General features: G+C 45.5%; 1 protein-coding gene across 1 annotated transcript in view; it reads right to left on the reverse strand.

Moving 5' to 3' along the window:
• The window catches only part of PRAG1 (PEAK1 related, kinase-activating pseudokinase 1), a 53707-nt gene extending 44001 nt beyond the window's left edge, over positions 1 to 9706 (reverse strand). Inside the window, exon 1 of the mRNA XM_077476123.1 lies at positions 9542 to 9706. The gene's annotated coding sequence lies outside the window, so the exon portion shown is untranslated. The remainder of the gene's footprint in view (positions 1 to 9541) is intronic.
• Between the last annotated feature and the right edge of the window lie 1139 nt (positions 9707 to 10845).

Raw genomic sequence — 10845 nt, forward strand, 5'->3', positions numbered from 1 at the left:
GGTGTGGGGTCACCGGCCTCCATATTCTGCACTGTGGGGTCACCGGCCCCCATATTGTGCACTGTGGGGTCACCGCTGGAGCCGGCCTCCATATTCTGGGGTATGGGGTCACTGGCCTCCATATTCTGGGGTGTGGGGTCACCGGCCTCCATATTCTGGGGTGTGGGGTCACCGGCCTCCATATTCTGCACTGTGGGGTCACCGGCCCCCATATTGTGCACTGTGGGGTCACCGCTGGAGCCGGCCTCCATATTCTGGGGTATGGGGTCACTGGCCTCCATATTCTGGGGTGTGGGGTCACCGGCCTCCATATTCTGGGGTGTGGGGTCACCGGCCTCCATATTCTGGGGTGTGGGGTCACCGGCCTCCATATTCTGCACTGTGGGGTCACATATTATAAGATCAAAAACAGGCAGTGGTAAAAAAAAAAAAAAAAAATCTTATAGTAAGTGCATATAGTGGCTCTCCTACTATGTATATTCATTGTGGCCAAAATTGGTGTGTTTCTTGCGTAGGACCGCTGAGCCTTGTTGTTCACAGCTTGAAGCCATGATTTTTCTTCACCAGTGAAGAAAATCTTGGGGTGGGCGGGGACGTTCTCACCATCTGTTCAGCTCCGCCCGCCCACCCGCAAGTCTCCGCCCACTCGAGGCTATAATTTTTCTCCACCGTGAGCATAAATCTACAGCGCATGCGCTGTTAAGGGCAGGGGATTGACACATGCGCAGTAAAGGCCCGCCGTCAGCTGTGCGAATGACGTAGCCTCACCGGAAGTGACGGGGTGAGCGAAAATCACGGGTCGCATGAAATTTTACAACAACGGCCCTGCTCGCGACGTAACATCATCTTTCACATTAAAACAAAAAAATTGGGCTAACTTTACTGTTTCGTTTTTCTTTTTTTTATTCATTGAAGTATTTTTTTTCCCCAAAAAATTGCGTTTGAAAGACCGCTGGGCAAATATAGTGTGACATAAAATATTGCAGCAATTGACATTTTATTCCCTAGGGTCTCTGCTAAGAGATATATATATATAGTTTAGGGGTTTCAAGTAATTTTCAAGCAAAAAAATATTGATTTTAAAGAGGGAGTCCACCCGAAATTATTAAAAGCCAGCAGCTATAAATACTACAGCTGCTGACTTTTAATAAATAGACACTAACCTTTCCTGGGATCCAGCGATGTCGGCAGCCGAGGCCAAACGATCGCTCGGCTCTTGGCTGCTGCCGCCACCATTCTCGGTGAGGAAATCAGGAAGTGAAGTGTTGCGGCTTCACTTCCTGGTTCCCTACTGCACATGCACAAGTTGCGCAGCGCAATGGGAATGGTGCGCCCTGTCTCTGGGACCCGTGTGTGTCCCAGCAGACAGCGCGGCGGGACAGGAAGAGGCATAGACTCCCGTGGTAGTCTATGCCCGGAAGTGGGTGCAAATACTGTCTTAGACAGGTATCTGCACCCCCCTCACCCCTGAAAGGTGCCAACTGTGGCACCGGAGGGGGGGGGGGGTTCTGATGAGCGAAAGTTCCACCCTAAACAAGTGTCAGAAAAAGATTTAGACTTTAAGTGGTTAAACTTCTTGCATTTACAAAAAACTTGGCAGTCTGCCTGGATTTTTTCTTTACACACAGAAGTTTATCCCTTTGATCTAAGAAGGTAGAGTTTCATGTTAAAAATGTGGCAGACTGCCCAGATGTTTTCTTTTGAAAGCTGAGCGAGCAGATAAGTCTCTCCACTTGTTATATGAAAGAATTGGCAAACTCAGCAATATAGGATCGTCAGGGGGGTTGAATCGAGATCACGATTTTTTAACAATTAATTGTGCAGCTCTAGCGGACAGGGACTTGTCATCTACCTGCTCAGAGGAGAAATCCCCCTCACCAAGCAAGTAGATTCTGCTTAGCGGGGGCACCCATGTGAAAGGAGCCTTAGGGCCAGTTCACACCATAGAAACGCAGTCCGGATGCATTCCAGGTGCCTTACTGCATGCATGTTTTCAATGCATTCCAGTGCATTTTTCCCCCCTCTTTTTTCCTAACCTAAAATAAGGACATATGTGTTCCAGTGCATTTTTGGTGCGTTCCAGTGCAGGAAAAATGGAGCATGTTCTACTTTTTTTTCCTGGAACTGGAATGCACTGGAACTGCAAGCACTGCTGTGAACTATGCCATTGAAAACCATTTAATCCACTTTCCATGTGTTTTTGTTGCAGAAAATAAAATGCACTGGACTGCAAGTGACATGAATTGGCCCTTAGAGTATATCTACAGCCAAAACAATTCTATTTTCTAAAAACTGGAGACGTTATTAAAACACCCTTTCAGTTTGCTTTTTTTACTGCGGTCTGGGCTTCTGCTGGAAAGTTTCAATTTACTTGACTTAATGACCACCGTCTTCAGGTCAAATAGAGAGAGTTATGGGAAATCCAAACTTAGGCTGCTGTCACCAGATCAGGAATAGAAAGCAAGTCATTCAGTGGTGACACCTATTCAGGTGACAGCTGTCTAGGGATCATCATACACCTTACAACTCCACTATAATTTTTGTGCAATCAACTTTAAATTATCCAGAACTTTGTAATATGAGGAGTCCTTGGGGTCAGTTTAGATCTATGCACATGCTAGGGCTGCCACCTCATCCCTTTAAAACCGAACACATATTAATTACAGTTAATTTACGGTTCTGAGGCTAATTTAATGCAAATAAGCCACTAAGTGAGATAATTACCACCGTAATCAGCCACAGAACCTGTGTAATATGTATTTGGTTTTAAACGGATTGCAACCCTAAGTGTGTTTTGTTTTTAGTAGTGTTAGGCAGGTGCATTTTCCTACTTTAGTGCGTGTCCTTTATGACTTTTTATGTGTTTGATGCATGCCAACCCAAGTTTTCAATTCATTTGTTACTTTGGAGTGGATATGGTTTACAGCCAGTAAAAGATATGTTACCAAAGGTGAACCTGTTACACCCATACTAAGGGTGTAAACATGTTACCAAAGAACACCTGCCTGCGCCCCCCCCCCCCCTCAATCCTATGCTGTGACAGCAGGCGGGGGATCTTCTCCCTGTACCCCCTGTCACAATTTAAAAAATGTGTGTGGTCATGCAAGGCTAAACCCATATGCCCACGTTATTCATTCACAGTGACCTGTGAATGAGAACTACTATAGTAGCTTAATAGACTATAATAACTATAGTCAGCCACCTCGGCAGATGGCTTGTAGTTCTCAATGAACTGCGAGGGCGCTGGTGAGCACTCTTGTAGTTCATTGATCTTCTTCCCAGAACGGGAGGTACAGGCAAACCGCTGTACTGAGAGTGCTGACATTGCACCCATGATTTGCTGATTGTGGGTACAGGCTCCTTAGAAAAAAAAAAAAAATTAACTTTTTTTTTTACTTTAAAAATATGTGCATTTAGCACCTCCACGTTGAAACTGCATGATACTTTTGCACAAGCCCCCGAAAACATGCTGTGTCCTAGCACGTCATTAAAAATGAATGGCACGTCTGCTAAAGAGCAGCATCGGGGTGCAGGAAGGAATGCGGTTTACATTAAATTCCTGCACATGCGTGAATCTAGCTTTATGGGAAAGTCGGACATATGTGCCTTAGCGCATTACAATACATTTTTTCCATACGCAGCAGTGTAGTTTGACCCCTAATGTGCAGGCTCCTGAAAAACACACAGAACATAAAATAGTGCACACCATCTGCAGCTTGCCCCAGCATGTGCTATTAGCACACACCAATTTGCTGACTGTGTTGTCTATCGCCCCCAGCCTTTGTTATGCAGCAGGTGAAATGATCAGCCTATGGACACAGGGTGGGGGAAATCCCCTGCAGCTCTGGAATGTTTATGGCATCAATAAAATTGTAAAAATGTTGACTCTGTCACCAGATTGTGTTTACAAATCAAAGATAAATCAGAATAAAAACAGCTTTAATGTAAATGATACAGAAAATAGTATCATGGATAAATTCCGCACAGGCTGGATCACAAAGTTTACACACTGATAAAAATGCCAACCCAAGTTCAGAGGTCCCAGATAAAACTCCAACCTCGCCTACTCCCAACGTTAGACAGGCAGAACGGAGCAGAATCGCAGCAATCCCAAATTGCATAGCAATTGCAGCACAAGATGCTCTTTAAGCACCAATATCCTTCAATAATGGCACCCGAAACGCAATGCGATTCTGCTGCCATTCTCAAGTGCCACTTTGCCAAACTGCACCTCCACAAATCATGTGAAGCTTCTCGCCCAAAAAGCAGCAGGATCTTCTTTTTAAGTGACACGCAAAATCTCGTGAAAATTGCAAAATAAAAATTGCACAATTGTTCATTCCCGCTATGCAATGGTGTAAATGGGGTCTCAATCTATGGCCAGTAAGGATGAGCTTAGGCATGTTCACAAACTGCACGTGCAGAGCCCACCAGGAAGTCGGCACTGTGCTAATCACAGGCAGCGAGACATTGTCCCGATGTGTGGCTGCAGAGATCGGGACAATGTCTCACCATCTGTGATTAGCACAGTGCCGACTTTCTGGCGGGCTCTGCACGTGCAGTTTGTGAACATGCCTAAGCTCATCCTTACTGGCCATGCACAGCCTGAATCTTGGACGATTTCTACTGAATCAGCTGACATTTGAGCTGTGGGTGACACTGTTGCCACCACCTGGATCAAAAAACGAAAAAGTTGAAGGAGCTGGGGGGACAATTGTCTAGTCAGATGCAGTAAATTGTTGGGGTATTCAGCTTGTTGTGGAATTCGGGTGGCATCCAGTCACTTGATGGGGTATTCAGGGGGCATCCAATCAGATGCAGATACTGTTGGGGTATTCAGGGGGCATCTAGTCATTGTTGGGGTATTTAGGGGGCATCCAGTCAGTCACTTATTGTGGTATTCAGGGGGCATCCAGTCACTTGTTGTGGTATTCAGGGGGCATCCAGTCACTTGTTGTGGTATTCAGGGGGCATCCAGTCGCTTGTTGTGGTATTCAGGGGGCATCCAGTCACTTGTTGTGGTATTCAGGGGGCATCCAGTCACTTGTTGTGGTATTCAGGGGGCATCCAGTCGCTTGTTGGGGTATTCAGGGGGCATCCAGTCGCTTGTTGGGGTATTCAGGGGGCATCCAGTCGCTTGTTGGGGTATTCAGGGGGCATTCATTCAGATGCAGTCACTGCTGGGGTATTTGGGGGGCATCCAATCAGATGCAGTCACTGTTGGGGTATTCAGGGGGCATCCAATCAGATGCAGTCACTGTTGGGGTATTCAGGGGGCATCCAATCAGATGCAGTCACTGTTGGGGGTATTCAGGAGGCATCCAATCAGATGCAGTCACTGTTGGGGGTATTCAGGAGGCATCCAATCAGATGCAGTCACTGTTGGGGGTATTCAGGAGGCATCCAATCAGATGCAGTCACTGTTGGGGGTATTCAGGAGGCATCCAATCAGATGCAGTCACTGTTGGGGGTATTCAGGAGGCATCCAATCAGATGCAGTCACTGTTGGGGGTATTCAGGAGGCATCCAATCAGATGCAGTCACTGTTGGGTGTATTCAGGAGGCATCCAATCAGATGCAGTCACTGTTGGGGGTATTCAGGAGGCATCCAATCAGATGCAGTCACTGTTGGGGGTATTCAGGAGGCATCCAATCAAATGAAGTCACTGTTGGGGGTATTCAGGAGGCATCCAATCAGATGCAGTCACTGTTGGGGGTATTCAGGAGGCATCCAATCAGATGAAGTCACTGTTGGGGGTATTCAGGAGGCATCCAATCAGATGAAGTCACTTGTTGGAGTATTCAGCTTGTTGTGGTATTCAGGGAGCATTCAACACTTGTTGGGGGTATTCAGGGGGTATCCAATCAGATGCAGTCACTGTTGGGGGTATACAGAGGGCATCCAATCAGATGCAGTCACTGTTGGGGGTATTCAGGAATTCAAACAGCATCCAATCAGAAGCAGTCACATTTGGGATATATAGACAGCTGCAGGTGTTGGCTGTCAGAATACAACAGGGAAGAGTCCTCCATTCAAACAGTTGAGTGTGGTTTGGGGCATTCATTGAGCTCTACATAGCTTTAGAAAGGTAATTCAGATGAATCTTCCTTCTTATCCATACATGCAACAATAAACGAATGATCAATCACAGATCTGATTACTTCTTTTGATCTATTGATAGACTGAAATTCAGTTTCGTTGAATCCACCTGTCAGCCCCCTTTCACACTGATGAAGTGCGGCACCCGTGGGTTCGGTGCCGGTTAGCTGCACTTTCCCATAGAGTTCTATGACGTCCCGGGTTTTGGTATTCTTTCTGCAAGGAGGACGTATTGTGGGCTTTTAGAAAGTGCAACAAAACTGAGAGACATAATAGAGGTCAATGGGAAGAGCACCAAACCTACGGGTACATTGCGGGCAAACAGCATTGCAGCAGTGTGAAAGGGGCCTTATTTGTATGTTCAGATTTAAACAGTCAGAACAAAATCTGTAAAGATGGAATTTTTTGTCATTTGCCATTTGGTAAACAATTCTTTTCCCACTCACTGATTTACACAACACGCATGCCTATTAAATCGAGACATTTTTGGCTCATTATTTCCATATTAGCTGCCCCCATCACATGAGTACTTTGATCTGATTCAGCAGTAAAGACTGTTAGCCAATGAAAAGATGGTATTGAAATCTGATGGAACCTCTTTAGCATCTATGTCTAGCCATTATCACAAAAAGGCGGATGGCCCATTTCAACACTAGTGATCAGGTGGCACGTTGTTAAAGTAACCATTCGCAGGATTGTAAAGAATGTCCCTATGGAATCGCTCCCTCTGTCAAACTTCCCTCCCATCGCCAACAATTGACATTCAGGAGCACTCTGGCGACAGCTCAATATCTCGCCAAGTCTGCTTACAGAGGGTGCCATTCCATAGGGACAGACAAGTTACCCGTTTGCGATCTTGCTGCTGATGATTTTTGACAGATTGCCAACAGCAGGTTCATCGATATGATCTGACATCAACCTCTCTGTAGTAATGGCTGGGCATAGATGGCAGACAGGTGCCACCACATCTATACTCAGGTAAAAAAAAAAAAAAAAAAAAAAAAAGGAGAGAATATATAATGTATTTTATCCATTCAACTCAATGGACCATTTGGTATTTTTCTCTCATGACTATTTTTAGTTTTAGGGCCAGTTCACAGTAGAGCTGCAAGAATATAGGAAAAATGAGAATCACCATTCTTTTGCTTAGAATGAAGATCACGATTCTCAAAAACTGTTTTATTTGAAAAATGTCCAATCCTATCCTCACTACTATACACAGGTCCCTGCTGGGAATTCTAGTCCCCCATAGAGAATAAGTCATGCTGGGGAGTTGCAGTCCTCAGTGTTATATGTCCCTCCCCCCACATAGGGGCATGCTAAGAGTTGTAGTCCACCATAAACCAGAATCATGCTGGGGGGGGGGGGTTATAGTCTCCCATAAGCCAAAATCAGTCATGCTGGGGGTTATAGTCCTCAGTACACCACCTCCTATAGGGCCTTATGGCAGTCAGTCTTCAGGTAGTTTATATTGCCCCTATAGGGCCATAATCCCCAAACAACAGTAATGCTGGGGGTTGCAGTACCCCATAATATAGAATCAGCCATGCTGGGGGTTGTAGTCCTCTGTACACCAGCCTCATTACTTAACAACTCACCCTATAGGGCCATGCTGTAGTCCGCTCCAGTCCTCAGTACTGCATGTCACCACCCCCCTAGAATGAGCCATGCTGGGAGTTGTAGACCCGCATTGCAGTGCGCACTCACTGCTGTTTCCTGGCCACTGTACCCGCCCACGCCCAGGCAGCGGCCCGCCGCATCACGTGCTCTGATGACTGGCGTCAGTTCCGATATCCGCCATTTGCATTCCACACTGGTTACGTGGAACCGGCGGCACTAAACAAAAAACGCAGGTCATCTAGACTTTAGATCGCGTGGGGGGTGAATCGAGATCGCAATCTTTTGGTAATTAATCGTGTACCTCTAGTTCACACCATAGAAACGCAGTCCGGATGCGCTCCAGATACTTTTTTGCATGTATGTTTTTGATGCGTTCCAGTGCATTTTTCCCCCTTTTTTTCCCTTAACCTTAAATAAGAACATGAGTGTTCCCGTGAGTTTTTGATGCTTTTTACAGCGTTCCAGTACAGTCCAGTGCAGGAACTATGCAGCATGTTCTACTTTTTTTTCTGGAACTGCAAGCACTGGTGTGAACTATGCCATTGAAAGCCATATAACCTACTTTCTATGCGTTTTTGATGCAGAAAAAAAAAAAAAATATGCAATGGGCTGCATGTGGCATGAAACTGGCCCTAAATGCATCCTGTCTGACATCAGCCATCAGTGATATGGGCTGGGTACTGATAGTAGACAGGTGCCACCAAACCTACTCAGAACAAACATAGATCTATACTTAGACACACAAAAAAGAAAATTATATATATATATATATATATATATATATATATATATATATATATATATATATATACACACACACACACACACACACACACACACAGAAATTATATAAATATAATAATAATATAAATTCTAATAAATGATATATATATTATATACACACACAAAAATTCTATAAATATAGTAATAATAATATAAATTCTAAATAATGAGATATATATATATATATATATACACACACACACACACATATACACAAAAATTATATAAATATAATAATAATATAAATTCTAATTGAGATAGATATATTACACACACACACATAAATGATATAAATATAGTAATAATAATAATAATATCAATTCTAATAAATGATATATAAATCTATCTGCCTCAATGGGCCAGTTGGCTTTCTTTCTTCCTTTATGTTAATGCCACCCCTCTGACATCAGCCCATCTGTAACGTTAACTAGCCCTAGACAGGTACTAGCAGATTTGGAGATCCAGCCACTGGCGATTTGTCTCTAGCGGAGTCGCCTGTCAGGCTTTTACTGCCAATGGGAACATTCTCCCCCTGAATCTATCCTGGTGGCCAATGGCCTCTGGTCTATGAAGCGATGGCAAATCCAACAGGTTAGAGTTGTCACTGAAACAGGAAGTCCTAACAATTCTTCTCCTGTGGACACCTTCACCAATGACATGCTCCCTAACTTTGCAGCTTTCTATCTCTGAGACATGAAGCCAGGAGGGATCTAGCCAAGGAGACATAACATATAAAATAGGTCTTTCCCCATTTTCTATGCTATGAAGAAAGTAAAACGTACCTATAAAGACTATAGGAAAGCCTGGTATGTGGGTGCTGAGCCCCAATAATAATGGTCTTAGTGACCACAGAGGTGAGTGGGGATGGACTAGTGAGAACTTTGCTCCATCCCCTGTGTGTGGCACAGCCTTCTCTGCCAACCTGTCCGCAGCCATGAGGGGCTGAGGAGAAAGTGATGGGGGAGTGCCCAGACATGCCCTGCACCCTACACAGCATTGTATGGGCTCCGTGTCCCGACATGTGTACAAAGGTGTTACCTGTGTGCCTTGTAGGTCAGTCTTCAGTGTAATAATCCAGGAGGAGAGAAGGGGAGGACCAGCACTCACACACTGACCCCAGCCAGTCCTAGTATCCGCACTACTCAGGAGTAATGAGAGAACAGCGCTACCCTGCCTGACAGCACTACACTGTGTGTGTGAGCTACTATTCCACTCAGGAGGGACGGCCTAGGGGTGGAGCCGCCGGGGGCAGGGCCAACCAGCGCTGTGTTCTACTAACTAAACAGAATAGAGGGCGGGTGTGAAGCCGCCGGGGGCAGAGCTAAGCGCTACTGTGTGCCTGGAGGAGGGGGCGGGGATGGGTCCGACGGGGGAGGGGCGGGTTAAGCACTATTGTATTTAGTGAAGTGAGGGGGCGGGACCAAAGACGAGGTTTGTTTCCTGTGAGTTCTCACATTCTTTACCTATAGACTGTGCTCGGTGTACCTCCGGGCTCACTTCCCACAAATGGATGGACTTCAGTGACACAAGCACATGGCTGGCCACAGCTGTCTCTATCCAAGTCACAGGCGCGCTTCTTCATTGGTTGGATCTTCCTAGAAGAGCCCTGTAATGAGGAGAATAGAGTCTGACATTGCTCAACTACTAAACTAATCTTTTAGCCTGACTCAGCCTTGTCACCTCCCCTTTATTCCTGGATGGCTGCTGTACTAAGTCTTTGTGCAGTGTATAGTAACCAATCAGCTTCTAGCTTTCATTTTCAACTTCTAGCCTAGATCCACACTGGGGCATGTAAAACACCATGTGATTTGCCTAGGAATCGCACTGCATGTGATTTACATAGGAATCGCACTGCATGTGATTCGCATAGGAATCGCACTGCATGTGATTCGCATAGGAATCGCACTGCATGTGATTCGCAGAGGAATGGCACTGCATGTGATCCACACATGAATGGCACAGCATGTGATTTACATAGGAAGGGCACCACATGTGATTTACATAGGAATTGCACCGCATGTGATTTACGTAGGAATCGCATCGCATGTGATTTACATAGGAATCGCACCGCATGTGATTTACATAGGAATCGCACCGCATGTGATTTACATAGGAATGGCACCGCATGTGATTTACATAGGAAGGGCACCGCATGTGATTTACATAGGAATGGCACCGCATGTGATCCACACAGGAATGGCACCGCATGTGATCTACACAGGAATGGCACCGCATGTGATCCACACAGGAATGGCACCGCATGTGATCTTCACAGGAATGGCACCGCATGTGATCTTCACAGGAATGGCACCGCATGTGATCCACACAGGAATGGCACCGCA

The sequence above is a fragment of the Lithobates pipiens genome, unplaced genomic scaffold (genome assembly GCF_037356315.1).
Source record: "Lithobates pipiens isolate NorthernLeopardFrog02 unplaced genomic scaffold, aLitPip1_a1.2 Scaffold_13, whole genome shotgun sequence".
NCBI lineage: Eukaryota > Metazoa > Chordata > Amphibia > Anura > Ranidae > Lithobates > Lithobates pipiens.